General features: G+C 45.9%; 2 long non-coding RNA genes across 2 annotated transcripts; one reads left to right on the top strand and one right to left on the bottom strand.

Annotated features, from left to right (window-relative positions):
• Positions 1-45: 45 nt before the first annotated feature.
• Positions 46-4,547, top strand: LOC129632166 (uncharacterized). The gene is made up of 3 exons (XR_008704358.1): positions 46-374; positions 3,664-4,051; positions 4,349-4,547. It is a non-coding gene; the product is annotated as an uncharacterized LOC129632166 (long non-coding RNA).
• Positions 3,830-26,627, bottom strand: LOC129632167 (uncharacterized). The gene is made up of 5 exons (XR_008704359.1): positions 26,569-26,627; positions 6,166-6,390; positions 5,515-5,678; positions 4,293-4,481; positions 3,830-3,969 (listed from the first exon to the last, which is right to left on the bottom strand). It is a non-coding gene; the product is annotated as an uncharacterized LOC129632167 (long non-coding RNA).
• Between the last annotated feature and the right edge of the window lie 1,348 nt (positions 26,628-27,975).

Genomic DNA, 27,975 nt, shown 5'->3' with positions numbered 1-27,975 from the left:
CCCAGTTCCCAGACTCACATATTTCCACGAAGTGGGTCGGGGGGCGGTGTCTTCTTCTATTGAGGCCGGAGAACAGTCCAAGGGAAAGCCCATCTTGGGTCACAGGGAAGGAATCCCCCCAAATCCCTGGACCTCCATGTGTGACCCGGGGCAGCGGTATCGACCAGGACCTACCAGGAACTCCCGGCGGCCTCCAGGTTCTCTGCATTAGAATCTGATTTAAGGAGTCTGCACGAGCTGGTGAACGCTCAGGTGTGAGAACCACGCCCAAGAGGAACGAGAGCTGCTATTTCTGGAGGTCTTCCTCTAGGGTTCCGGGCAGAAAACCGTGAACTGTCATCCGTCGCCCACCAGCCTCTCTGAACCGGCTCTGCGTGAGTTCTCGCCGTTTTGGTAAACGCGCCCGGGAGCCTGCAGGAGCAGAGACCCTGGGGCACGATGACATCACTGGGGCCGGTGATGACCCGCCTTCCTTCCCCACCCGCGTTCCCAGCCAGGTGTCTTTCCAGCCTCGCCCCCTCCCTCCGGATCTGGCCGGCCTTCCCACCTCTGTCTCTTGTCTCTCGGTGATTAAACCTTAAACCATAATCAGTCCGTCATTAGTATCCAGGACAGGGCAATTAAGTGGTAAAAATGAAGATGCGGCTTTAGCTATCCCTTTTAAAGACAGGACAAGGGCCTTTTACATTCTGTAAAAATATGCTCCTATATTAATACGCCTAACCCTCTTATGGTTTCTCCAAATGCCTTTCTCTTTTTACTTAAGACATTACGGCAGACATTTTGAACCGTATCTTCACGCATGTCCAGCATTAACGAATTATTAGACACTAATTGCCCTGGGTTCCAGCCACCTCTCTACACAGGCACAGTTTTCCATTTGCGGAATTTAAAACATAGCAGAGCAATTTGTGTTCCTTAATAGCTACAAATTTGTTAGCTTGACTCAGAACCAGCAAAACCTGCGAAGCTATTATGTAAATATAGATAACGTCTCTCCAATGATGGTAATTAATGCAGAGATTTCCAGAAAGGCACTGTCTAATGATTGGGTCTATAATGCCAGCGTTTGAAAGCTTGGTGGGTGGAGTGGCAGGAAGAACCCCTCCTTGGAACATTTTCCTGGTCCCGTGGTGATTCTTTCTGAGTCTGAAAAATTCCCTCAGTTTCCTCAAAGGGAGTAAGAAATAGAGGCTGAAGCCGCAAAGCTGACCACGAGCAGAGTGGCCTTGGCAGATGGTTATGACCTGTCTCCCTGACTCTACCTCTCAAATGGTGGGTTCCATTTCAAAACGGAGTGCTGTGTCTTATGTCATCTAATTTCTGTTAAAACCAGTGTCATTAAAATTGTGTTCACTCTTAATCAGGGCCCAGGTTGGCATGTATCGGGTAATTCTGGGCAATGAGGCCCTATTTGCCATGCAGGAAGGGCCTTTCCGATCAGTTACCTAACGTGTGTTTTACGGAAGGGGAAACAGGCCCAAAGAAAGGAAATGATCCATGAAACTAAAGAAGCAATAGGTTATGGACGGGGACCCGGGAACCTTGACTGCCACCCCTGCCCCAACGGACAGACTGGTCTTCATAGTTTCTTCTGACTTAAAAATCAGTGGGGACTTCCCTGGTGGTCCAGTGGCTAATCAAACCCGGTCAGGGAACTAGGTCCCACACGCTGCAGCTAAAGATCGAGCATACCACAATTAAGACCTAGTGCAGTGAAATAAATAAATATTAAAAAAAAAAAGATTTGAAAAATCTTAAAAGGTTGGGTGCTAGAACGGTTAGATAAATCAAGCGAGGGTGAATGCCAAGAATTCAACTTAAATACCTCCAACCCCACAAGTATAGGACAGAGCAGACCCAAGAGAGGTTCAGATGAAGAATTCCCAGGAGGCTTAAGTTCCTCCAGACCAGCAACAGGAAGTGGTGACCACAACGTAAATGCAACCCAATGGCTATATTAAAAAAGTATTAGGTCCAAACGCAGGGAGTGGATAGTCCCAGCAGAAAGGAAGTGGTTCTTGACTTGTAATCACACTGGTACTACTAAAATTACCATCCCTGTCCCTATTATCATTGTCCTTCTTATGCTATAAGCATCTTTGGGACATCACTGAAATATTGGGGCTTTGAGAGAACCCCAGATAGGGCCCAGTGGAAGGGGAGTAGGCTTCCTGACCAGCTGTCCTTTAGAATCTCAGGTCCCCACTGCTGAGCTGAGCGACAGTGGTCAAGTTAGTTCCCCTTTCTCAGTCCCAATTCCACCACCTGTGAGGTGGAGAGAACAGTGTGTGAAGACTAAAGGAAACAGTATCTACAGAGTCTCTAAGGTAGGCCTTCAATTATCCCGAGGTCCCTTCCCTGTAATTTCTAAGATTGGATGTGATTCTTTTGCTTCTTCCCTTTTCATCGAGATTTGATGGATGCTTAAAACATTCCACAAAGTGAAAGCAAGGGTCATATCACCAATCCCAATTAGACATTACAAAAGCCCCATAAATCTGGGTGAGTATGTTACAGGGAATTGAAAGCTGAAACTGTATGGCCATCGCTCTAAAGAACAGAGCAATCACTCTTGTAAAGCCCTCGTGTAATTTTTTTCCGTCTGCTAGCAGTGCGTGTCTATCAATAATTGGTGTGTTATTGATTTCCTAACCCTGAATAATGCAGCTAATGGGCCAGCTTTCCCAGCCAGGGTAAAATGAACGGGCCACGACGCGCTGAGTGATGGTTACTGGCCTGGTTATGTGGGAGCATGTTAATACACAGCTCTGATGCTGCACAGAAGCTGGGTGTCTCTGGCATTGAGAATGGAATTGAGTATTGATTTCTATACCATCTTCTTATTGTTTAATTAAACAAACCACAGTCCCTATGTGCTGCTGATCCACACTCTTGTTAACAAGCTGAATGGCTTGTCACACGAACCATCACACACCCGTCATGGGCTGTGTGCATTGGGGCCTGTGGTCTCTTGATATTTTAAAGTGGAATTGATAGCCCGTGTCCCACTTTACATGTAAGATCAAGTCCACGCAAATCTTTAGCAAATACCCCTGTTCTGCAGACTCAGGCAGAGGAATGTGTGATGGCTAGTTCCTGTGCCAAGTTGACTGGCCGTGGGTGCCCAGAGGCACTGGTAGTGGGCATGTCTGTGATGGTGATGGTGCTTCTGGCTGGTCAGCACTTGAACTTGTAGACTCAGTAAAGCAGATGCCCTCCCCAGGGCAGGTGGGTGGGCGCTGTGTGTCTTATCTAACCTGATGGCTTGAGTAGAACAAAAGGCAGAGGAAGGAGGAAGCTGCCCCCCTTTTCCTTGCCTCCTGCTTGAGCTGGGACTCTCATCTCATCGCCTGCCTTCACGCCCAGATGTTCACCATCAGCTCCCTGGGTTCTTAGACCTTTGGACTTGGACTGAATTATACCACCTGCTTTCCACAGGTTCCAGCTTCTAGCCGGGAGCTCAAAGGACCACTGAGCTTCCATCACTGCTCACTGCATGGGCCAGTTCTTCACTATGCACATTTTATAAACACATATTTACATTTTGTATGTACACTTATATACATTACTGTTTCATGGGACCCAAACTCTGATCCAGGGGCTTTGTCTGCTTTGGTCATGTTTCTCTAGAAAAATCCTAAAAATCACTTTCTTTTTTAGACTGAACTACAGTTGACCTATGATGTTTTAGGTGGCAAGGGAAGGTCATACCCACAGTGGATGGCTTGACCTGCACACAGTTCTTTTAGCCCTCCTGCTCTTGTGGACACATTGCTGTGGGTGGAGTCAGCTCCTGGCGATGACTCAGGGCTTAGCCTTGTGACCTGCTTTGACCAGTGGACCATAAGTGGACGAAACACATGCCGCATGTGACCAGAGTCTTTTCGTCCAGTTTTGTGGTTTGACTTGTCCTCTTGTGCTCCAATTCTGGCCTTGAGGAAGGCATGTCCCAGAAAGCCATTGGCCCTTCAGGAATAAAAGACCCACAAAGTGAATGGAAACCCAGCCACGGCCAGAACAGCACTGAACCTGGCTCCCCTGCTGATGCGTGAGTAAGAAACAAATGCCTGTTATGCCTGGAGCTTGGGACTGTTGATTACACAGCATTACTGTAGCGAAACCTGGCCGTATCAGGAGCAGGCGGCAGGGATGGAGTGCAGGGTGGGGGTAGGGGGGTCCGTCTCATGGGGCCCGAACTTGAGCCAGGAGCTTTGTCTAGGATTCAGATGGTGGCTCCTGTTAAACGCTCCTTGTCCCCCCAGAATAATCTCCCTGATGGGTAACTATACCTGTGGGCCATTGTCTCGGGTGCTCATGCAGCCGTGGGTGGGGACGGTGCTTGCAGCTCTGCTTGTCCAGAGGACGACACAGACGTCCACCCACGGGAGCCGGGCTGAAATCCATGGGGTGTACAGAAGCAGATCGAATGAGCCAGACCGCAGACATCCACTTGGAGGCATTTCACAAGCAACCTGGGGCTGAAAAAGCAAGTCATGGAATGATGCGATCGGAATGACATAATTTACATAAAGATTAAAAACCTAAAACACAACACCGGATATTGTTTATGGGTGAAGAAAGCTGTATTAAAAGTGTGAGAACATACACACAAAGGAGAGACACCAAACTGATGACGGGAGACCCTCAGGAGAGGTGTGAGGGAAGGGCCTGGTGCGGCTAAGTGGGAGGCCTCAGCTGAATCGGTGAGGCTTCGTTCCTTAAAACGCAGAGAGCTGAGCAAATGTGACCTTCGGCTGAGATCTGATAAAGCCGTATAGGGCGTCAGGTATTTATCACCCCGTTCCGCGTGTGTGTGTTGGAAATATTTCAGATCAAACTGCTTTAAAGGAAGAAATGTTTGTGGTGTGTGATGAGCATGGGGCAGGACAGATATGATGATGGAGGATGGATGCAGGTGTGTGAGCGGAGGTGGAGGGGGATGTGGCTGGGGGGCCTGTGGCAGGCTGGACCCCCAGGAAGCCGGCCCTGGAAGGAACTGACGCACGGGTGTCTGTTGAAGGAGGGCTTGCATCAGCACTGTGGGAGGAGGGGCAGCTCAGGTGCCCCCCAGGAGCTATGGAGCTGAGGTGGCCCCCCAGACCTGTCCCCAGCTGGCTTGAGATGGCCAGGCCTTTACGTGGCAGTGTTGGTGGGTCACAGAGCCTGGGTTGCTGGGGAAGGGCCTGACTATGGGTGTGGCTAACCCTGAGGGGTGACTGCTGAGCCTGGAGCTGGGACACGTCCCCATCGAGGGGGTCTGGGTGGCCTGACAGGTCACCTGTCACCACAGGTCACTGTGGGAAATTCATGAAGGACTGAGGAATCTGGGCTGAGTTCTCAATAATTCCTTAGCACTCATGGCAATCACATCCAGAATTTTAAATAACGCTTTAAAAAAATGTTTAATTTGCAAAAAATTCAAACCTGTAGAGAAGTTGAAAGAACAGAACAATGATGCCCACCTCCCTCATCCCCTCCCTCCCAACCAAAGCCCCTCACCCAGATCCTCACTTGTTAACATCGTACTCTGTTAGCGTCGTCCTAGGAACCCTCCCTCGACCCCTGGGGATATGCGGCGGGGTCATGGCACTTTATTCTTCGAGAGGTCACATATGTCCCCCAGGAACAAGGGGCCCCCTTCCATAATCAGGTCCAAAGATCAAGTTCTGAAAGAGCTGAATATGATTCGATACTATTATTCAATGATAGTCATTATTTCATTATCAGGTCCTATGCTGGGTGGCAACACCCTCCTGCCCCATCCAGGATCCACCTAGGTTCATTCCTTGCATTGTAGAATCATGTTAAATAGCTTTTCAAAAGAACATTATTTGTGCTTTTTTGACATTTCCTGACATTTTCTAGATTTAACTCTTGGGGAGCCTCAGCTTGGAAAGAGAAGCTGCCCCTCCCAACCTCAGCTGGCCCCAGTGTGGGAGGGTCGGAGCCTGGGCCTTCTCTCAGTCTAACCCACTTAGGCCTGCCCCCTCACCCCCCCAGGGATGCTAATGGTGAACCAGGGAAGGTGTCGCCTGGCTCTTTCACTTGGTGGGAGAGTGAAGCCACCGAGAGGCCAAGCTCCCTTATAATGAGGGCTCTGGTCCCACCAGGGTTTTCAGGCATTTGCTCCTGAGCAGGTTGCTGAGCTGGAGGAATACGCACCTTAGGGTGGGAAGAGCTGAGTAGTGATGCTCTTAAACCCTGTGTAGCTGCTTCCATCATTTCCAGCGCCATGTTCTGCAGGCCCATTGGAACAAGTACCGAGAGCAGGAGCCTTGGGAACAAGTGCACAGCATCAACTGTGCCCTGAACCATCTTCCACTGTCAACCAGGCCTCTGACAATGCACTCAGCTGCTGCCTTCTCTCTCAAGCAGCAGTGCAAATACCTATTAAAACACATGTAGTCATAGATACTGTTAGAGATGCTTCGAGGCCCAACAGACGCTGTCACACACAATTCACCACTGGCACATCACACGCAGCAGTAATTAAACATCTCTGGATGAAAAGCCCTATTTGTTCAATTTGCTGGAGCTGGAGCTTCTGTTCCACCTGCCAAGCATTCCTAACAGATACCAGTTCCTACAGGAAGAGCTGGCTGGAGCCTGGCGTTCACAGCACCGGATGCTTCTGTCACTACTAGCAACACTTTGCAGGCAGATTCTGGCCCATGAGACAGACTGCTTGGGTTCAGGTCTTGACGCTGTTCTTGAGTGAACTGGGTCAAGTCCTGAAGCCCTTGGAACCTCCATTCCCTCATCGTCAGATGCAGGTAATAATATGAGAACTCAGTGAGCGGGGGTGGGGGCAGTGCCCGGGCTGGCAAGAGTGCACCCTGCTAGCGACTGGCATTGGTGCACCCACCAGCCCACCAGGGGTGGCTCCGCCCCACAGGCCTAGAACTCTCATATGGAATGAATGTGGTAAACAAAATGTAATCATTTTATTTTTTGCATCAGTAAAAAAAAATATTAAAAGCAATGGAAACCTATTTGGACCATATATACAGATTAATGATCATATTCTAACAACATAGAAAGATCCTATGAAACAGAAAATGAAATTAACAGCCCAGTTTTCACAAATGGACAAAGCGCTTGTGCTGGCAACTCACAAAGAACCATAAATGGCCCATCAATAACCACGGGTTCCACCAGCAACTGAAGAAATGCAAATTAAATCAACAGAGAGACATTTTCTAGCCTCCATTTTCAGATGATAGCATCAGGCCCCAGTGTTGGTAAGATTGTAGGAAAATGTGGCTTTATACCACACTGCTGGTATGATGTAAAATTTCTGTTGATTTAGGGTCAAATTGGCAGCATCTATTCACTTGTGCGGAGAAGGCAATGGCACCCCACTCCAGTACTCTTGCCTAGAAAATCCCATGGATGGAGGAGCCTGGTGGGCTGCAGTCCATGGGGTCGCTAAGAATTGGACATGACTGAGCGACTTCACTTTCACTTTTCACTTTCATGCATTGGAGAGGGAAATGGCAACCCACTCCAGTGTTCTTGCCTAGAGAATCCCAGGGAGGGGGAGCCTGGTGGGCTGCCGTCTATGGGGTCGCACAGAGTCGGACACGACTAAAGCAATGTAGCAGCAGCCCTTGTGACTCAGCTGGTAAAGAATCTGCCTGCGGGAGACCTGGGTTCGATCCCTGGGTTGGGACGATCCCCTGGAGAAGGGGAAGGCTACCCACTCCAGTATTCTGGCCTGGAAAATTCCATGGACTATGTAGTCCGTGGGATTGCAAAGACTCGGACACAACTGAGCGACTTTCACTTTCATCAAGGCTTTCTAAGCATTGAGTATCTATGAATTTGTCTTAAGGAAATAATGATAAATGTGCTCAAGAAGCTTTGAGAATGTTCAGTGCTTGCTGCTTATAAAGTGAACTGGATTCAACCCAATGCAAAAAAAGGGGGTCATTTACATAAATTATGACATGTTCACACTGTGAAAAACTTCATATATTTACACAGCAGTAGAAAAATGTTTACTGATATAGAACATGCTCTCAATTCATTGTTAGGTGAAAAAACAGCTTAAATAAAAAACTACCTACAGTAAATACATTTTGGTAAAAAATTAAAAGTGCATTTTCAGAAAGGAAAAATATTTAGAATCTTACACTCCCCCCACCCCCCACCCCATTTTTAACACTGGTTCTCTTCGAGGAGTAGAAATAGGGATAATTCTTATTTTCTTTTGACTTAAAAAAAATATTTTCTAACTTCTTTGTAATTTTATAGGCATCACATTTATTTTTTCTTAAATGAAAGTAAGTTATGATGACTAGTAGAAATTAGCACTGGGTAGGCATGGCTGAAATACTTCTCTTTTTTCTAAAAGATTTTTTTGACATGGACCATTTTTAAAGTCTTTATTGAATTTGTTACACCATTGCTTCTGTTTTATGTCTTTTTTTTTGGCCCTGAGCCATGTGGGATCTTAGTTCCCAAACCAGGGGTTGAACCTGCACCCCCTGCATTGGAAGGCAGAGTCTTGACCACTGAATGGCCACTGGACGGCCAAGGAGGTCCCCAAATACTTCTTTTTGATATACTTTTTCAAAAAGTGGTAATAAAGGGCTATTTCAAGTTTTTTTTTTTTTTTTTTTTTGGGAGTCTTCTAGTCTTCTTAAAAATTACAGAAGGATCCAAGTTGTACCAGCAGGCAATGTAAATTCCACCAGGGGAATTTAACTGATTACTAATTAAGCTATCTGAGGTGCTGTCTCCATGCTGCAGTCCTTATTTTGCCCCAAGTAAAACTTAACTTGCAGCGGTGGCTGCATGGTGCTGGGACAACTGTGAGGAGATCTCCACGTCCAAGGGCAGAGAAGCCCCAGCAAGATGGGAGGAGGGGCAAAATCACATTTAGAGTCAAACCCCATGCCTGTCAGAGGGCTCAAAGGGCTCAAATATACTTTGTGTGCACCAGGACCCAGAGATCCCACACAGACTGAGACAGAACTGTGTCTGGGTGTCTCCTGAGGAGCTGCGGGTCAGCAGTGGACTGCTGCGGGGCAGGGGCTCAGGGTGCAGCAGACCTGGGTATGGCATAAGCCCTCTTGAAGGAGGTTGCCATTAACCCACCACAGAGCCATGAGAACTTACACAGGACTGGGAAATAGACTCTTGGAGGGCAGAAACAGAACCCTGTGCACCAGGACCCGGGAGAAAGGAGCAGTGACCCCACAAGAGACTGTCCCGGACCTGCCTGTGGGTGTCCAGGAGTCTCTGGCAGAGGCGTGGGTCAGAGGTGGCCTGCTGCAGGGTTGGGGGGCTGTGTAGCAGTGCATCCATGGGACCTTTTGAAGGAGGTCCTCCACCATAGTTTGGCCTCAGGTCAAATAGCAGGGAGGGAACACAGCCCCGCCCTTCAGCAGAAAATTGTGTTAAATATTTACTGAGCATGGCCCCGCCCATCAGAACAAGACCCAGTTTCCGCCTCAGTCATTCTCTCCCATCAGGAAGCTTCCATAAGCCTTTTATCCTTCTCTATCAGAGGGCAGACAGATTGAAAACCACAATCACAGAAAACTAGCCAATCTGATCAAATGGACCAAGGCTTGTCTAACACAATGAAACTATGAGCCATGCCATGTAGGGCCACCCAAGATGGATGCGTCATGGTGGAGAGTTCTGACAAAACATGGTCCACTGGAGAAGGGAATGGCAAACCACTTCAGTATTCTTGCCTTGAGAACCCCATGAACAGTATGAAAAGGCAAAATGATAGGACACTGAAAGATGAACTCCCCAGGTCGGTAAGTGCCCAGTTGCTACTGGAGATCAATGGAGAAATAACTCCAGAAAGAATGAAGAGATGGAGCCAAAGCAAAAACAACACCCTGTTGTGGATGTGACTGGTGATGGAAGTAAAGTCCGATGCTGTAAAGAGCAATAATGCATAGGAACCTGGAATTAGGTTCATATCAAGGTAAACTGGAAGTGATCAAACAGGAGATGGCAAGAGTGAACATCAACATTTTAGGAATCAGAGAACTAAAATGGACTGGAATGGGTGAATTTAACAGATGATCATTATATCTACTACTGTGGGCAAGAATCCCTTAGAAGAAATGGAGTAGCCATCATAGTCAACAAAAGAGTCCAAAATACAGTACTTGGATGCAATCTCAAAAACGACAGAATGATCTCTGTTCGTTTCCAAGGAAAACCATTTAATGTTACAGTAATCCAAGTCTTTGCTCAGATCAATAATGCAGAAGAAGCTGAAGTTGAGTGGTTCTATGAAGACCTACAAGGCCTTCTAGACCTAACACCCAAAAAAGATGTCCATTTCATTATAGGGGACTGGAATGCAAAAGTAGGAAGTCAAGAAATACCTGGAGTAATGGGCAAATTTGGCTGGAGTACAGAACAAAGCAGGGCAAAGGCTAATACAGTTTTGCCAAGAGAATGTACTGGTCATAGCAAACACCCTCTTCCAACAACATAAGAAAAGACTCCACACATGGACATCACCAGATGATCAATACCAAAATCAGATTGATTATATTCTTTGCAGCCAAAGATGGAGAAGCTCTATACAGTCAGCAAAAACAGGACTGGGAGCTGACTGTGGCTCAGATCATGAACTCCTTATTGCCAAATTCAGACTTAAATTGAAGAAAGAAGGGGAAACCACTAGACCATTTAGGTATGACCCTTACAATTATACAGTGGAAGTGAGAAATAGATTCAAGGGACTAGATCTGATAGACAGACAGCCTGAAGAACTATGGACAGAGGTTCATGACATTGTACGGGAGGCAGTGATCAAGACCATCCTGAAGAAAAAGAAATGCAAAAAGGCAAAGTGGTTGTCTGAGGAGGCCTTACAAACAGCTATGAAAAGAAGAGAAGCAAAAAGCAAAGGAGAAAAGGAAAGTTATACCCATTTGAATGGAGAGTTCCAAAGAATAGCAAGGAGAGATAAGAAAGGCTTCCTCAGTGATTGATGCAAAGAAATAGAGGAAAACAATAGAATGGGAAAGACTAGAGATCTCTTCAAGAAAATCAGAGATACCAAGGGAAAATTTCATGCAAAGATGGGCTCGATAAAGGACAGAAATGGTATGGACCTAACAGAAGCAGAAGATATTAAGAAGAGGTGGCAAGAATACACAGAAGAACTGTACAAAAAAGATCTTCATGACCAAGATAATCACCGTGGTGTGATCACTCACCTAGAGCCATACATCCTGAAAAGTGAAGTCAAGTTGGCCTTAGGAAGCATCACTATGAACAAAGCTAGTGGAGGTGATGGAATTCCAGTTGAGCTATTTCAAATCCTAAAAGATGATGTTATGAAAGTGCTGCACTCAATATGCCAGCAAATTTGGAAAACTCAGCAGTGGCCACAGGACTGGAAAAGGTCAGTTTTCATTCCAATCCCAAAGAAAGGCAATGCCAAAGAATGCTCAAACTGCCGCACAATTGCACTCATCTCACACGCTAGTAAAGTAATGCTCAAAATTCTCCAAGCCAGGCTTCAACAGTACATGAACTGTGAGCTTCCAGATGTTCAAGCTGTATTTAGAAAAGGCAGAGGAACCAGAGATCAATTGCCAACATCTGTTGGATCACCAAAAATGCAAGAGAGTTCCAGAAAAACATCTACCTCTGCTTTATTGACTATGCCAAAGCCTTTGACTATGTGGATCACAACATAGTGGAAATTTTTCACAATTGTGGAAAATTCTGAAAGAGATGGGAATACTAGACCACCGGACCTGCCTCCTAAGAAATCTGTATGCAGGTCAGGAAGTAACAGTTAGAACTGGACATGGAATAACAGACTGGTTCCAAACTGGGAAAGGAGTACATCAAGGCTGTATAGTGTCACACTGCTTATTTAACCTATATGCAGAGTACATCATGAGAAATGCTGGGCTGGAAGAAGCACAAGCTGGAATCAAGATTTCAGGAGAAATATCAATAACCTCAGATATGCAGATGACACCACACTTATGGAAGAAAGTGAAGAACTAAAGAGAGCCTCTTGATGAAAGTGAAACAGTAGAGTGAAAAAGTAGCTTAAAACTCAACATTCAGGAAACTAAGATCATGGCATCTGGTCCTATCACTTCATGGCAAATAGATGGGGAAACAGTGGAAACAGTGAGAGACTTTATTTTGGGGGCTCCAAAATCACTTCAGATGGTGACAGTAGCCATGAAATTAAAAGACACTTGCTCCTTGAAAGAAAAGTTAGGACCAACCTAGATGGCTTATTATAAAGCAGAGACATTACTCTGCCAACAAAGTCCATCTAGTCAAGGCTATGGTTTTTCCAGTGGTCATGTATGGATGTGCGAGTTGGACTATAACTGAGCACTGAGCACTGAAAGCTGAGTGCTGAAGAATTGACACTTCTGAACTGTGGTGTTGGAGAAGACTCTTGAGAGTCCCTTGGATGGAGATCCAACCAGTCCATCCTAAAGGAAATCATTGGAAGAACTGATGTAGAAGCTGAAATTCCAATACTTTGGCCACCTGATGCGAAGGAGTGACTCATTTGAAAAGACCCTGATGCTGGAAAAGATTGAAGGCAGGAGGAGAAGAGGACGGCAGAGGATGAGATGGTTGGATGGCATCACTGACTCAATGGACATGAGTTTGAGTAAGCTCCAGGAGCTGGTGATGGACAGGGAGGCCTGGCGTGCTTCAGTCCACGGGGTCGCAAAGAGTTGGACATGACTGAGTGAACTGAACTGAACTGAATTAAGCTCCTGACACGTGAGGCTAAAAACTTATCGAGAGTTTCAGCCTTTGTCTCATCCTGAATCCCACAAAAAGCGAAGTCTTCTGCTCAGCAGAGTGTTCATTGCACAATAAAGTGAATGTAGCCCCTGAAAATATTCATGCAAATATCTTCATTAGTAAAATCATGCAATTAACCTGAAATATGTGCTAAATGAAGCAGCCAAATTGTTGCATATTTTCCCAGCTCTTAATTATAATTTTGGTAATCAATTTTTCTCCTGATTACTAAAATGCAAAAAAAAAAAACCACCCCAAAAAACCAAAACAATCTTCAGCATATGCATGGATCTGAGGCTGAGCTGGAACGTGAGATAAAGCCTCAGATTGTTTTTAGCAAAGAAGGCCATTAACCTTTCCAGTTTTTGTTCAGCGCCAGCATCTCCTGCTAACGCTCATCGCTCATGATGATTGGATTTTAACAAGAGCTTTTGGGATCAAGCGTTAGCCCTTCGTGAACTGTACGTTTTGCGAGCGCCACTGTCATTAAAGGTTACCAGCACTTCCATTACTGTCTTCCTGGAGTTTATTTCTTAAATGGCTTTTGACTGCAGTGTAAAAATTTTCCCTAAGTGAAAAGGGACATCTAGGCTCACACAGCAAGGTACTCAGCCAGCCCATCCTCGTGGACACGTCTCTTGTCTTCTCTGGTCTCTTGTTTCAACCTGCTGAGTTAGGGGCTTTGAGGGTGGGAAGACCATGCAGTATAGCATCTCCAGTGAACCCTGGGGGAGCTGCTTAGTCTTGGGAAGCCTTGATTTCTATTACCTGTAAAATGCAGGATAGAGTGAATTCACATGCCAGTGAGGATTGAGATGAGTCCAGTCTCCAGCAAATGTGGAGGCTTGATACCCTTTAACAGGTTCTCCTTGAAACAGTCCAGCTTCTAAAACTGAACAGGAAGTTATCACCTCCAGAGAGGACAGGCCACGCCAGGTGGGTATGTGATCTTTCTAGCAAGATGCTAATTTTGACCGCTTGACCTTAGAGTTCCTCCCAAGACGTTGAGATACCTAACGCTCAGTCATGGAAGTAGTGCTGGGAAAAACACATACATGATGCAGAGAGAAAAAAGCCCAGGAAGGCAGGGCCTGGGAAGGCAGGCTGTGCCACACACGAGGATGTCCTGTAAGGGGCGCCTGTTGTTTATGGCAGAGATGCTGTGGATTTGGGTATCTATCCTGAAAGTTTTCTAGATACATCAGTACATGACAGTGATTTTCTGCCAGATGGAAGTAAAAGTAATGTGAGGAAGGGACGCTGCTTTCTAAACAGCTCAAAGACACTCTATAGGCTGCTGCGTGGGGCGAGCCCTCTGCTGATGACTCCGGAGGAAACACAGGGAGCAGAGGGAAACTCAGGCTCAGGGTCCCTTGGAGGAGACGTGATTGGGAAGTTACAGAGGAATCTGACCAGGGAGGGCTTCTTCCAGGCAACAGGCCAGGGAGTTACATTTAGATTTGCCATGAGCCCGTGGAGTCTGTCCCAGGGAAAACACCAAGGCCTGAAGTATCATGTTTGTGCTTGGGTGTCTTCCTCAGTTTGTACAGAGCTGGGGGATAGGCTGCGTGGGGTGGGGGGGCCTCAGCAGTGGCCGTGGAGCTCCGGTAGGGTCAGCAGTGAAGATTCTACCCCCGCTGCAGGGCTGGAGGCCATCTGGGGCACCTCCTGGGGACATGGTGTCTGCTGCAGAAGAATACTGGGGATGTGAAGCCCTGTGATGGGTCTCTAGCAAGCAGTGTTGCGGAATTTCTATGTCTTTCGAAGAAATATGAGTGAACCAGAGAGAACTCTTGAGGGTGGGGGACTCCTGTTGCTTTTTCTTGGAAGCTTTGCATCTGTGACTGCAGGAGGTTCTGTCTTGTCTCAACACCTCTGAGCTCACTCCAGCTTCAGTGCCAGCTCGTCTTCTGGGGAAGGAGACCTTGCTTCTCTTTTCTTCCTCTCTGGCTGGGTCATTTCCTCTCCTGTGGCCACAGAACCCTCTCTGTGCTGATCACTCCCAAATGCATTATCTGTGCTGTAGGCTTTTAAAGCCAGATGTTTTAAGGTAGAGGACTAACTTGGAGCAAGCTAGGAGAAACGTCTTAGTTATTTGGTTTTTTAAAACGTTAATACCTTTATCATTGTATAAAATGATAATGTGGTTATATTTTCTAAAAGTTGAATGAGGTATAAAAGTGCAAAGGATGATGCCCAAGGAAAAACAACCTCAATACTCTGCTCCCCACCACCCTAGAACAACCTCCATCCTCAGTATTTGGTTTCTGCTCTACGGATGAAAAAAACAAATAATATGCTTTGTTGAAAAGGAGGGAATTTTACTACATATAGTATTTGTAACGAGAAGGCATTTGACTTTACTTAGATTTGATACTAACGAAATCTGAAGTTGAACTAAAGAAACTGCCACCATTTGGAGACACACACACACAGTTAAGAGAAACAAGTTCACTTTCCCTTTAAACCTAAGAAAAAATGATGATAAAAACCAGAGAAGCTGAAGTCATCAACTTTTTCTAAGTCTCCATATTTTAACTCTAGATGGTATTTACTGACTCTGGCATGAAAAAAACCAAAACTGGTCCATTTATTTTTCCTTCCTACTCCCTTCCCGAATAGCCCCAGGAAATCATTTTTAAAAAGGAAACTGAGTTTTATGGTAGTTGATTAACAAATATTTATGTCATATAAATCCTCAAAACTTAACTACTACCTGAATTTAAAAGGTTGAAAATCTGGGGAATAAAATGAATTAGATAATTATAATTATGACACTTCAATTAATTAATCTGTTTTGTCTTCTCAACTCTGTTTTAGAGCTGAAATCCAAGAAGACAAGAACACAATTCAATGGCTTTGAAGATTTTTTGCCTTCTGGTTTTGCCTCAGGAGAAAGAAGAACTTAATACGACTGGAAAAATTAAGATTTCAGTTGTACACGATAGAGATAAACTAAAGAATCCCATAGAGTTCAAATTATTGTCTGTGCTCCCAGATGGCATTTTATATCTGTGGTTGAGGGAAGGAGAAATATCAACCTTGCTAATAAGTAAGATAACCAGTTTGAGTGTAATTTCCTGAAATGTATTAATGGATAGTTTGGTTTTCTAAAGCAGTCAGGGGACCTGAATCTGAAATTTGGATGTTCTTTTACAATCCATTGAAAAGACATGACAAGTTGTTCTAAAGCGATTAGAAGATTACATCTGATCACATTTCTCTTTCTAAGCACACAGTCTATGAAATTAAGGCAATTAAGAAGAGATCATTGTTGTTGTAACTTGATCCTCCCACTCCCTAGAATTAATCTGTCCAATAGAATTAAAGAGTTGCTTCCCTTCTGCCTCTCATTTGTTCATTCATTCATCAATTCTTTCCTTTGCCCATGAACTCATTCATACATTCATTCGATAAATACTAATTGGGAATTTACTAGTGCCAGCCCCTGCTAGGCGTGAAAGGAACAATGACAAATGTAGCCGTCAGTGTGTGCTAGGTAACAAGCCACACTATTATTTAGTACTGAAACTCAGTCTGTGTGTATGTTAGTCACTCAGTTGTGTCTGACTCTTTGCAACCTCACAGACTATAGCCCGCCAGGCTCCTTTGTCTGTAGAATTCTGTAGGCAAGAATACTGGAGTGGCTTGTCATTCCCTTCTCCAGAAACTCAGCTTAAGATATTTTAAAAAGGAATGCTTTCTACACTGCTGGCGGGAATGTAAATTGATGCAGCCACTATAGAGAATGGTGTCAGATCAGATCAGTAGCTCAGTCATGTCCGACTCTTTGCGACCCCATGAATCGCAGCACGCCAGGCCTCCCTGTCCATCACCAACTCCCGGAGTTCACTCAGACTCACGTCCATCGAGTCAGTGATGCCATCCAGCCATCTCATCCTCTGTCGTCCCCTTCTCCTCCTGCCCCCAATCCCTTCCAGCATCAGAGTCTTTTCCAATGAGTCAACTCTTCGCATGAGGTGGCCAAAGTACTAGAGTTTCAGCTTTAGCATCATTCCTTCCAAAGAAATCCCAGGGCTGATCTCCTTCAGAATGGACTGGTTGGATCTCCTTGCAGTCCATGGGACTCTCAAGAGTCTTCTCCAACACCACAGTTCAAAAGCATCAATTCTTTGGCGCTCAGCCTTCTTCACAGTCCAACTCTCACATCCATACATGACCACAGGAAAAACCATAGCCTTGACTAGATGAACCTTTGTTGGCAAAGTAATGTCTCTGCTTTTGAATATGCTATCTAGAATGGTATAGAGGTTCCTTAAAAAACTAAAAATAGAGTTAACATATGATCCTGAAATCCCACTTCTGGGCATGCATGCAGAGTAAACTATACTTTGAAAAGATACACGCACCCTGATGTTCACAGCAGCACTATTTATAATAGCCACGACAAGGAAACAACCTCAGCGTCTATCACAGATGAATGAAGATGTCTCACACACACACACACACACACACACACAATATAATACTACTCAGCTGTGAAAAAGAATGAAATAATGCCACTTGCAGCAACATGGATGGGCCTAGAGATGATCATACTAAGTGAAGGACGTCAGACAAAGACAAATATCATTTAATATAGCTTATATGTAGAATCTGAGAAAGAAGCTACAGATGAACTTATTTACAAAACGTGAATAGACCCATAGACATAGGAAAAAAAACTTAAATGGTTACCAAAGGGGAAGGTTGGTGGGGAGGGATAAACCAGGAGTTTGGGATTAGTATATACACACACTATAGATAAAATAGATCATCAAAAAGGACCTATGTATAGCACAGGAAACTCTACTCAATATTTTGTAATAACCTATAAGGGAAAAAAAATTTGAAAAAGAGTATATATGTTCTTTTGTAGATATATATAAAGTTATATACGCACACAACTGAATCTCTGTGCCATGTGCCTGACACTAACACGACACTGTAAATCAACTGCTGCTGCTGCTGCTGCTGCTAAGTCGCTTCAGTCGTGTCCGACTCTGTGCGACCCCATAGACGGCAGCACACCAGGCTCCCCCGTCCCTGGGATTCTCCAGGCAAGAACACTGGAGTGGGTTGCCATTTCCTCCTCCAAATCATGAAAGTGAAAAGTGGAAGTGAAGTTGCTCAGTTGTGTCCAACTCCTAGCCACCCCATGGACTGCAGCCCACCAGGCTCCTCCGTCCATGGGATTCTCCAGGCAAGAGTACTGGAGTGGGTTGCCATTGCCTTCTCTGTCTATACGTCAATAAAAAAATAGAGGAAAGATATTTAATTCTCACAACCACCTTATGACACAGAGTATGAGCCCCATTTTTAACGTCAATACACAGAGGCACAAAGTTACATTGTGTGACTCTCAGGCTCTAGGGGAGATAGACATTGAATAAATGAACCATGTGTGAAGTCTATGTGGTCTGTACGCAAGTCTGCTTTCACTATTTTCTTCAGGTTAGGTATTTCTTAGTTGAACCTAACTGCCTATGGAATGGTTGGATAATCATGCTGAGTTTGAAGAGAGATGGTACACGGTACCGTCAGAGCACAGGCCACAGAGTGACCTGACCCATGCTGGGGTTGATGTGGGGCAAGTTTTTCTTTAGTCTAATGTCTAGAAATGAAGTTGTTACATTGCAAACACTTTAAAACCTCCTGTGACAGTATCTTCCAATAAAGCTGTACCAGTCTGTATCCTTATCAACGTATTATGAGCGTATCCACTCTTTTGCATAAAGGCATATTGGCATAAATCATTAATCATGAAAACATTTAACAAATTAAAAAATCAAAATAACCCCTGAACAATACCACAGCAGAAACAAAACAAAACACAACTAAAACCCCGATTTATGTTGGTTGAGTCAGTGTGACTTTGAATTGCCCTAATTTTCATGTAGTCCTTATCAAGTGTATAGTGGCCGAGTTGATGAGACGCTAGCTCACATTTCAGGAGGAATTTGCTTTGGGAAATTGTGCAGTTTTCTTTAAAAGTTTGTGGATAAATTGAGGGTTAAACTGCTTCCAAATGAAATTTAAGGTTTATAGCAACACGTATGGCTCTGAAGGCTATCAAAGTAACAGCTCAGAGCCATTTCAAAGTGCTTACACGGCTCATATCAGAATCAGAGCATATATGAACAGGGAACCCATGGTTTCTCTAAGGCTCACTCATTATAGAACTTCTTTTGGGATAATAACACACACTGGCAGGCCATCTTCCCTTCTGAGCAGAATAAATGTGATAATACTTTATACTTGTATTCATTCATCAAGAAAGGATGGTCATATCCACATTGATAAATGTAGGCTTTATGATTTCAAAAGTTGTTTATGAAAAGAAGGACTCAGCAGGAAATGCAGATGTGAAACCATGTGAAATCTGACTGGGCTTCTGACTGGGGCTGGTTTAATAAAAGCCATTATGTTTTTCTTTATACCTAGACATTTATATTTTAAATTTAATCAAACTGAAGTCTTATGCGGCATAATTTTATTAAACATGGAGCCGACTGAATTCAATGTTTTTTTTTCCTTTAAAAATTATTCCAAATTGGACTCAATTGATTCTAAGTGCTCATGAATGGAACGTTTGGTGAAGTCATTGGTGGGGATAGAAAACACCCCCAGTGAATGAGGTCCTTATTCTTACGGAATTTCATGCTATGTCACTAACAGAGAATGCGACCGCCCCTCTTAGAAGGCTCACATTCATAAGAAAACAGTGTGTTCTGTGGTTTTGAGGTGTGATTACTATGAAACTGAGTTTAGGAAAACCATCATATAGTACTGAATCCATATAAAGAACTTCTCTCTTGCACCAAGCTATCCAGTCCACAGGAAACTCCTATCGATTGCATCTCTGATAACCTGATTCATCCAGTTCTCTAAGTATGCTCTGCCCAGTTCAGGACCACTGCCTGTGCCCGTGGAGCCTCCCAAGGCTCTTCCAGCATCCTCTGCTGGGAGCGAGCTCCGCCCGTGGCAAAGGTCATGAGGATGGAGGCTTGGCATCCCCCCTGAGGCGGGATCGAGCCTCAGGAGTTCCCCTGGAAATTCTCGAGCATCTACCCCCCAAACCAGAGTCTGCCTACTTTCTGCTTTGTGCTTTCACCTACACCTCTGACTTTATGGGGGGCTGTCCCCCACTACCTCTCTCTGAAAAAAGAGTTAGCTTACAGCTCCAGTTAATAATTCCTTGGTGTGACAGTGTTTCAACCTACAAACTCCTTTGGAAGTCCTCTAGCCTGCCTGAATAGGTTTTTCCGGCCACATGTGATTGCTCAGAGCCTCCCAACTGTGAGAGGCATGAGATGTTCTAAACTGTCTAAATACAGATTCCTTTGAGCAGTTAAAAGATTGATTAGAAATTGTATTGGTGAAGGGATTTTCACTTGTTGGTCCAATGTTTGCTGCTAAGTTTCCATATCCCTTACCTGCTGTGTCCCTGGCAGAGTATTGATTAATATAATTGGTGTAAGTAGTAGCTTTAATGTTTGTAACCTTGGACCCTTGAGTTAATTCTTTTTCTTGTTATAGCCCACCACACCTTTGCTCTGTAGGAATGCAACTTTGTCTAATGCTTTTGGAGGGTGGCTCCTGACCAATCACCTTTAGAGAAAAATAAGTTTTCTGAAGAAAGGGTCTTAAAATGTTAACAGGCCTCCGGGCCAGAAGATGATGCAAATCACCTAAGCTTTTGCATATGATAAGTTTGCAGGAAGAAAGCCTGGCTTGCTGCATGACTCTACCCCTTCCCCCATTATCCTCTATGCATAACTTAAGGTATAAAAAGTACTTTGGAAAATAAAGTGCGGGCCTTGTTCACCGAAACTTGGTCTCCCCATGTCCTTCTTTCTCTTGCCTTCTGGCTGAGTTATTCAGCCTCTTTTCTTCACTGAATTTCCTCACTGAGCTATCCTCATTCTATTACTCTTTATATCCTTAATTAACGCTTAATTAAGCAGTTGTTTCCTGATCCTCGCCGACGCCGTCCCCGCTTTGAATTCCCTGGATCCACCGGGGCTGGACCCCGGCAATCCTCTCCAGCCCTGGGTGGTGGATGGAGTTTGGTACCAATCCAGCAATCATTGCCCTCCTTGCTAAGAAGACCCAACAAACTAGGGAGAAGGTGACCCCCAACTCCAATCTATGGGGAGATTCTGGTTCATCCCAGCCAAGCAGGGTAGCCCTGATGTCACTGCAGTGAATAGCTCAATGGGCCATGAGGACAGTTTTCTTGTGGCTAAAAAAAACAAAACTAACTGGAGGTGTTGATATCCTTTCCTTTGGATATTGATGTACTCGGATGTCATGCCTGGAAGGAAGGCCCCCATCGAGCCCCCAGCCCCAGGATGAGGCCAGCACGTGGCGGGGTGGGGGGGCTGGGGCTCACTTTCTGCGACCATCTTTCCTCACTCCTTTGCCCTGTCCAACTCCTTCAGCTCCTGTAAAATCTTCTTCCCCCCACCACACGTGTACTTTCTTAATAGCTTTAGTTTCTCAGACTTGCCTTGCTTTGATGAACTTGACAGTTTTGAGGAACCCCAGTTGGGTATTTTGTAGCTGTTCCCCTTTGGGAATCTGTTTGATGCTATTTTCATGCTGGGTTTGGTGATGGGTTTTGAAGACCAAGACTCCCAGAGGTAAAGTGTCTTTCTCATCACATCCTGTCAAGGAAGGGTCCATGCCATCGACACGATTTATCCCTGCAGAGGCTGACCTGGATCTGTTTGGTTTTCCCCACCGTACAGTGCTCTTTGGAAGGTCCCTCTGTGCGGACCGCACTTAAGGAGTGAGGGCTTGTTCCTCCAGAGGGTTGTTTCAGGGAAGGCTTGGCAGGGCTGTCAGGGAGACCCCCCGCCAGGGTCACCCATGGAGTCCTGTGTTCCCCAGGAGTGGACCAGGCTCAGCGTCTCTGCCACACTCTGTCACCGTCTGGGCTCAGCCCGCGACCGGCGTGGCCTCAGTACAGATGTGGCAATGGCTTTCAGAACGTGGCAGCTGGGACTGTAGGGCAGCTCCCTCCCTGCAGTCAGAGATCTTCGGGATACCTCCTCATGGACGCCCGGGCCACAGGGAGAAGCCACATGTAAGCGCTTCACTGACCGTCCCAGCCGAGCTCCCAGCCACTAGCGCCAACCACCAGCCATGTGCGAGATGAGGCCACCGGCCTCTCCGTGAAGGCCTGGGCATCCTGGAGCAGCGACAGGCTCTTCCTGCTGCGCCCTGTCCAATTTCCTGACCCACAGAGTTTTCAGGCATTAAAAAAGGGGTTGTTTCTCGCCACTCGGTTTTGGGATGACGCGTCATGCAGTACCGGTAACTGGAACGCTGCCCACCCTCACTTCCATGAGGGCAGCCTGTCCTTATAATGAGCCTCCCTGCTTTACCGATGTGGCTGTGATGGCTTCAGGGGCGCCCACCCCGAGGAGTCGCTCAAGACCCTCCCTGGCCTGTGGTATAAGCAGTCGCTGGTGCCACTGGTGAGAGGTGTTGTAAAGAACATTCTGCTTCTGACAGCAGCAAAACCCACAACTACACAGCCACCCAGAGCTCTCCCAAGCCTGGGGCTCCGTGCTCCTGCACCCAGGCTGTGGATGTCTCTGCTTGATGAAAGTGCTTTATGAGTCACCCTTGACAGCGCGTTCATTTGAAGGGCTGGGGTGCGCACAGCAGGAAGGGAGGAGAGAGCCACTCAGTGCCCCTGGGGCAAGCCTACAACCCACCTGGCTCACGGGAAGGCTCAGCCTCTTCTGAGCAGCGCAAATTGAAATGGGGAGGCCAATCCTTTGACTCAGAGAGGCCTCTGGCAAGGTCGTGAGAGCTGCAATTTTCTGCTTATAAAAGGAAATTGAAGCATGATTTTGCGCAAACAAGATTTGCTGATCTCTAATGCATCCCAGAGTGTTTATTCACCACCTTTTGGAAAATTAGAATTTATGTTTAAACAAAAGATTTTCTTCTCATAATCTATTTATGGCTGACATTGTGAAAGTCATTTCATAACACAACTCAAAGAGCGAGAAGCAGAAAGTGAGGGGAAAGGGCAGAAGGATGACGAGGGTCACAGACATGAGAGAGGAGTAATTACTGGGTTTTAGCAACCCCCTTTATGCAAGCATTGACCCGGGGAGGGAGGCAGGAAAGAGAGATGAAGGGGCGGACGGGGAGGGCAGAGGCCACTGCTGGGATCCCCTGGGCATTCGTCCCAGCCCTTCTTCATAAAGGCATTCTGAGTCCATTCCATGTCTACCCTGATCTCAAAGCAGACACCCCTCAGGAGAACTGCTCCCACTGAGGGCTCCAGGATGGGTCTGTACCACCCAAGGGCACTGAGGGGTAGGGGAGTGTGGATGGAAATTCTGGAGTCAGCTGGCTTGGGCTAAAACCTCAACTTTTCCACTTAAAAGCTATGCAGGATTCACCAAGTAAGCTAACTTCTCTGGACCTGAGTTTCCTCTTCTGTAATGATTGCTGCTGCTGCTGCTAAGTTGCTTCAGTTGTGTCCGACTCTGTGCGACCCCATAGACGGCAGCCCACCAGGCTCCTCTGTTCATGGGATTCTCCAGGCAAGAACACTGGAGTGGGTTGCCATTTCCTCCTCCAATGCATGAAAGTGAAAAGTCAAAGTGAAGTTGCTCAGTCGTGTCTGACTCCTAGCGACCCCCTGGACTGCAGCCCACAAGGCTCCTCCGTCCATGGGATTTTCCAGGCAAGAGTACTGGAGTGGGGTGCCATTGCCTTCTCTGTAAGATTAGACCCTCCTTATAGGGCCGTAAGAGGACTGAGTTAGCACTTATGATGATGCCTGGCACCGAGTGTTTCACTAAATAAATAAAGCCCATCTCATTTGCTTCACCAGTATTTGGCTCAGGAATAGACGTGACTGTCTCCAGCCAAACATACAGGAGAGAAAACTGACCCCCTCCCTTCTTGCTGTGTGAGAAAACCCCTGACTCCATCTGTCTGACCGAGCATCAGGGGCCTGACAGTCAACCGCTGAGGCCTTCCTAAGAAAAGGACTTCACCATCAGTGCCTCAGTCAACAGCTGGCCATGAGTTCTCAGCAGGCCTCCTGCACACCTGGAAACTTGGTGAAGTGAAAAAAACAAAAGCTGCAACTTACTCTCAAGTGCAGTGACATTCTCAGCTTACTGCAACCCTTCACAAAGCTGCTGCAACGAGGTATTTGGTGGTGGTGGTTTAGTTGCTAAGTCATGTTCGACTCTTGCGATCCCACGGACCGTAGCCTGCCAGGCTCATCTGTCCATGGGATTTCCCAGACAAGAATACTGAAGTGGGTTGCCATTTCCTTTTTCAGGAAATCTTCCCAACCCAGGAATCAAACCTTGGTCTCCTGCAATGCAGGCAGATGATTTACCAACTGAGCTATGAGGGAAGCCTTGGTCTTTGGTAGACACTCTCAGCTATAGATGGGCACTTGCCATCTGCCTCACAACGATGAAGTCACAAGCTGTGGTGCTCACTGACCCTCAACGATCCCTGAAAGGAGTTCAGGGTGGAGACTGGGTATGGGGCACTCTGTGCTCTGGGAAAAATTGGTAGAACAGGCCTTCAGATGGCTAAAAATTTTTGGGAAAAGGTTATATGAGCCAAATTCTTGTATCTCCTCATATCTGGAAAAACCACTAAAATCATAAATGTGACAACTGCTTCTCGTGACTAGCAGTAACCCTCAGGAGACTAGTGGCAAACTCCTGCAAAAATGCGTGCTTGCCTGCATGTCCTAGCGTGGGAAAGAAGGTGCTCTGCCCCTGCCGATTATGGGATGGTGAAGGTATACCAAATAAGATTCTAGACACTCATTAAGTCTTCCAGCTGCGGCAGGAAAGTATGAGGTGGCACAGCCGTGCAGGGCTTAACAAAGCAAGCATCTTCTTAAACGACCAAAAAGGCATCTGTTGCAATCTGGCTGCAGAAACACAGAAGCTGGGAAGGCATACGTCTGGGAGCAGGAGATTCACGATGGAAGACCTAGCTCTGTGGTTTGGGGCGGGTCGCTTAACCTCACTGTGCCTCCATTCCCCCTCTTTAGAGTGGTCATGGGGTCCAGACGACCTGTAGCACCCTCTGTGCCTCTGGAATACCACCCCTGCTCCTCCTCACCTCCGACTTTCAACAGTTTTGCCCGGTTCATCTATTTATTATAACATATTTATTTATTAATGTTTTGGGGGCAGAAAAGGCATAGAAACTAGAGTTTGTCTCTGAGGGGCAAAGTCATGTTTTTTGTATGGGTTCAAGAAAACACAATGCAGTGGAAAGTTTTATCATAGAAAAAGAAAAAAAAAAGATTTTCTTTATCCTATTTGTAACAGATATTTTCTCATATTTAGCAACAAGATAAAGTGAGAATGTGGGCTGACTGCAGGGTCAGGAAATCTGGCTCGTAATAGCCATGTGATGTTGGGCAAGTTTATTCACTTATTCAGTGAATACATATATTCATAGGCTTGGGCCAGGCAATGGCCAAGACACTGGAAAGTCAGTTGTGAGCAAAATGGTGAGTTCCTGCCATCCTGGTGCTTACAGGCTAGAGAGAGAAAGATGCTAATCAGATAACCACAGATATACCTGCACACCATGAGAGGAGCTCTGAAAGGAAGGATGGGTCACTATGATGAAAGTGATAAGGCAAGATCTGCAAGATTTGAGAAGGTCTCCCTGAGGAGTGATGCTGAGCCGAGACATAGTAGATGTAGATGACAGGAAAGGAGTGGAGTGGAGGGACAGCATTTCAGGGAAAGAACCAGCACGTGCAAAGGCCCTGGGGTGGAAAGGAAGCCAGCACAGCCTAGAACTAGCTCGGGGCGTCATTTACTCTTCTGCTTAGAAACAAGTGAAGATATAAACATGCCTCTAGGGCACTGTGAAGATCAAATGAAATGCCCTGTGAGGAAGTGCCCATCAAGTGCGTCCTCTTTCCAGTCTTGAGAAAACCAGGCAGGGAGGACCCTGAAGTTCTCATCCTAGGGATGGAGGCCAAGGGGAATTGGGTTATAGATCCCAGGAAAGCGATTTCTTCATGCTGCCTCTTTATTGCATGTGGGTCACGTGTCTTTGCCTTTAATCTGTTTATTGCTCTGGTCTCATGGTGAAGGTCACGGCCAGGCCTTATTTCTTAGGGCATTGTCTGCTTTAAGTCACACAGACTCCTGGCCCTACATTCCTGCAGATAGTTCTATCCAACTTTGGAACGTGCCCCAGCTCCTGGGGTCTTAGCTGTGCAACGCTGCCCTCTGCTGGCCACAGCTAGCGGTCTGCGGCTGCTCTAAGGTGGGGGCTGGACACCAGGCTCATCTTTCAATTTGTGTGAGTGGAGCTGGGTCTCCATTCACACTGGCTGGTCAGCCTGCGTCCCTTCCTCTCTTCTCTGTGCTTCCCTTCACCCACCAAATGGGTACATGACACCCTGCCCCCCAGCACTGCCTGTCCATGATCTTACTGGGATGTGCACAGCACAGAGTCAGGAGCTTGGAGGTGGTCAAGTGACTTCCCCATGGTCTTCAGTGATGAGCCTGGGCCAGTTCGTGGCCTGTAACCTTGAACAGGGCTTTGTGCTTAGGAGTCCCCCCCTCCCCTTAGAAATTATTAATAGATTTTGAATAAAGGACCCACATTTCATTTAGCGCTGTTATGAGGCCAGTCCTTCAGTGGGAGTTGGGCTTCATTCCAAACCCAGGGCCCTATCACCTTCCCCAGCCTTCTTTCTAAATCACACATCTGTCACCTCCCTGTTTAGCCCCCCAAGACAACACCTCATACCTGTAGGATGAAGCATGTCATCTCTCAGTGCAGAGATTCTTAATGCTGCCGTGCACACCCGGAGAAGGGAAAGTGATGGAGGGTCACTGATGCCCTGGGCAATCTGCCCAGAGCAATAAAGTCAGAATTCTGCAGGCCAGACCCCAGCATTGCCTGGTGCAAAAGTGTTCCAGATGATCCTAACAATCAGGCAGGCTGGAACGCCATGGTGGAGGCCCTGACATAGTTTCTGGTGTTCAGTGGGTATTAACTAAACGTCCTCCAATTTTTTTTAGAGCCATGAACTGAATTGTGAACAAGAAGAGAAACACTTCGGGCTCCATGCTTGCATCAGAATATGGTAATAAACATGTTTCAATGCTATTCTCTCAAATCATCCCACCCTTGCCCTCTCCCACAGAGTCCAAAAGACTGTTCTTCATATCTGTGTCTCTTTTGCTGTCTCGCATATAAGGTCATTGTTACCATCTTTCTAAATTCCATGTATATGCATTAATATACTGTATTGGTGCTTTTCTTTCTGGCTTACTCCATTCTGTATAGTAGGCTACAGTTTCATCCACCTCATTAGAACTGATTCAAATACATTATTTTTTAATAGCTGAGTAATATTCCATTGTGTATATGTACCACAGCTTTCTTATCCATTCGTCTGCTGATGGACACCTAGGTTGCTTCCATGTCCTAGTTATTATAAACAGTGCTGTGACGAACACTGGGGTACACGTGTCTCTTTCAACTCTGGTTTCCTCAGTGTGTATGCCCAGCAGTGGGATTGCTGGGTCGTATGGCAGTTCTATTTCCAGTTTTTTAAGGAATCTCCACACTGTTCTCCATAGTGGCTGTACTAGTTTGCATTCCCACCAACAGTGTAAGAGGGTTCCCTCTTCTCCACACCCTCTCTAGCATTTATTGTTTGTAGACTTTTTGATAGCAGCCATTCTGACTTGTGTGAGATGGTACCTCATTGTGGTTTTGATTTGCATTTCTCTGATAATGAGTGATATTGAGCATCTTTTCACATGTTTGTTAGCCATCTGTATGTCTTCTTTGGAGAAATGTCTTTTTAGTTTTTTGGCCCATTTTTTGATTGGGTTGTTTATTTTTCTGGTATTGAGCGGCATGAGCTGCTTGTATATTTTTGAGCTTCTTTGTCATTTGCTTCATTTGCTATTATTTTCTCCCATTCTGAAGGCTGTCTTTTCACCCTGCTTATAGTTTCCTTCGTCGTGCAGAAGCTTTTAAGTTTAATTAGGTCCCATTTGTTTATTTTTGCTTTGAAATCCTTGCAACCACCATTCAAACTGGTGGTTGACCAGTTTTCCCAGCATCACTTGTTAAAGAGATTATCTTTTCTCCATTGTATATTCTTGCCTCCTTTGTCAAAGATAAGGTGTCCATAGGTGC

The sequence above is a fragment of the Bubalus kerabau genome, chromosome 17, assembly GCF_029407905.1.
Source record: "Bubalus kerabau isolate K-KA32 ecotype Philippines breed swamp buffalo chromosome 17, PCC_UOA_SB_1v2, whole genome shotgun sequence".
Lineage (NCBI taxonomy): Eukaryota > Metazoa > Chordata > Mammalia > Artiodactyla > Bovidae > Bubalus > Bubalus kerabau.
Note: the sequence above shows the minus strand (reverse complement) of the source record. Positions and strands in the feature narration are given on the sequence as shown.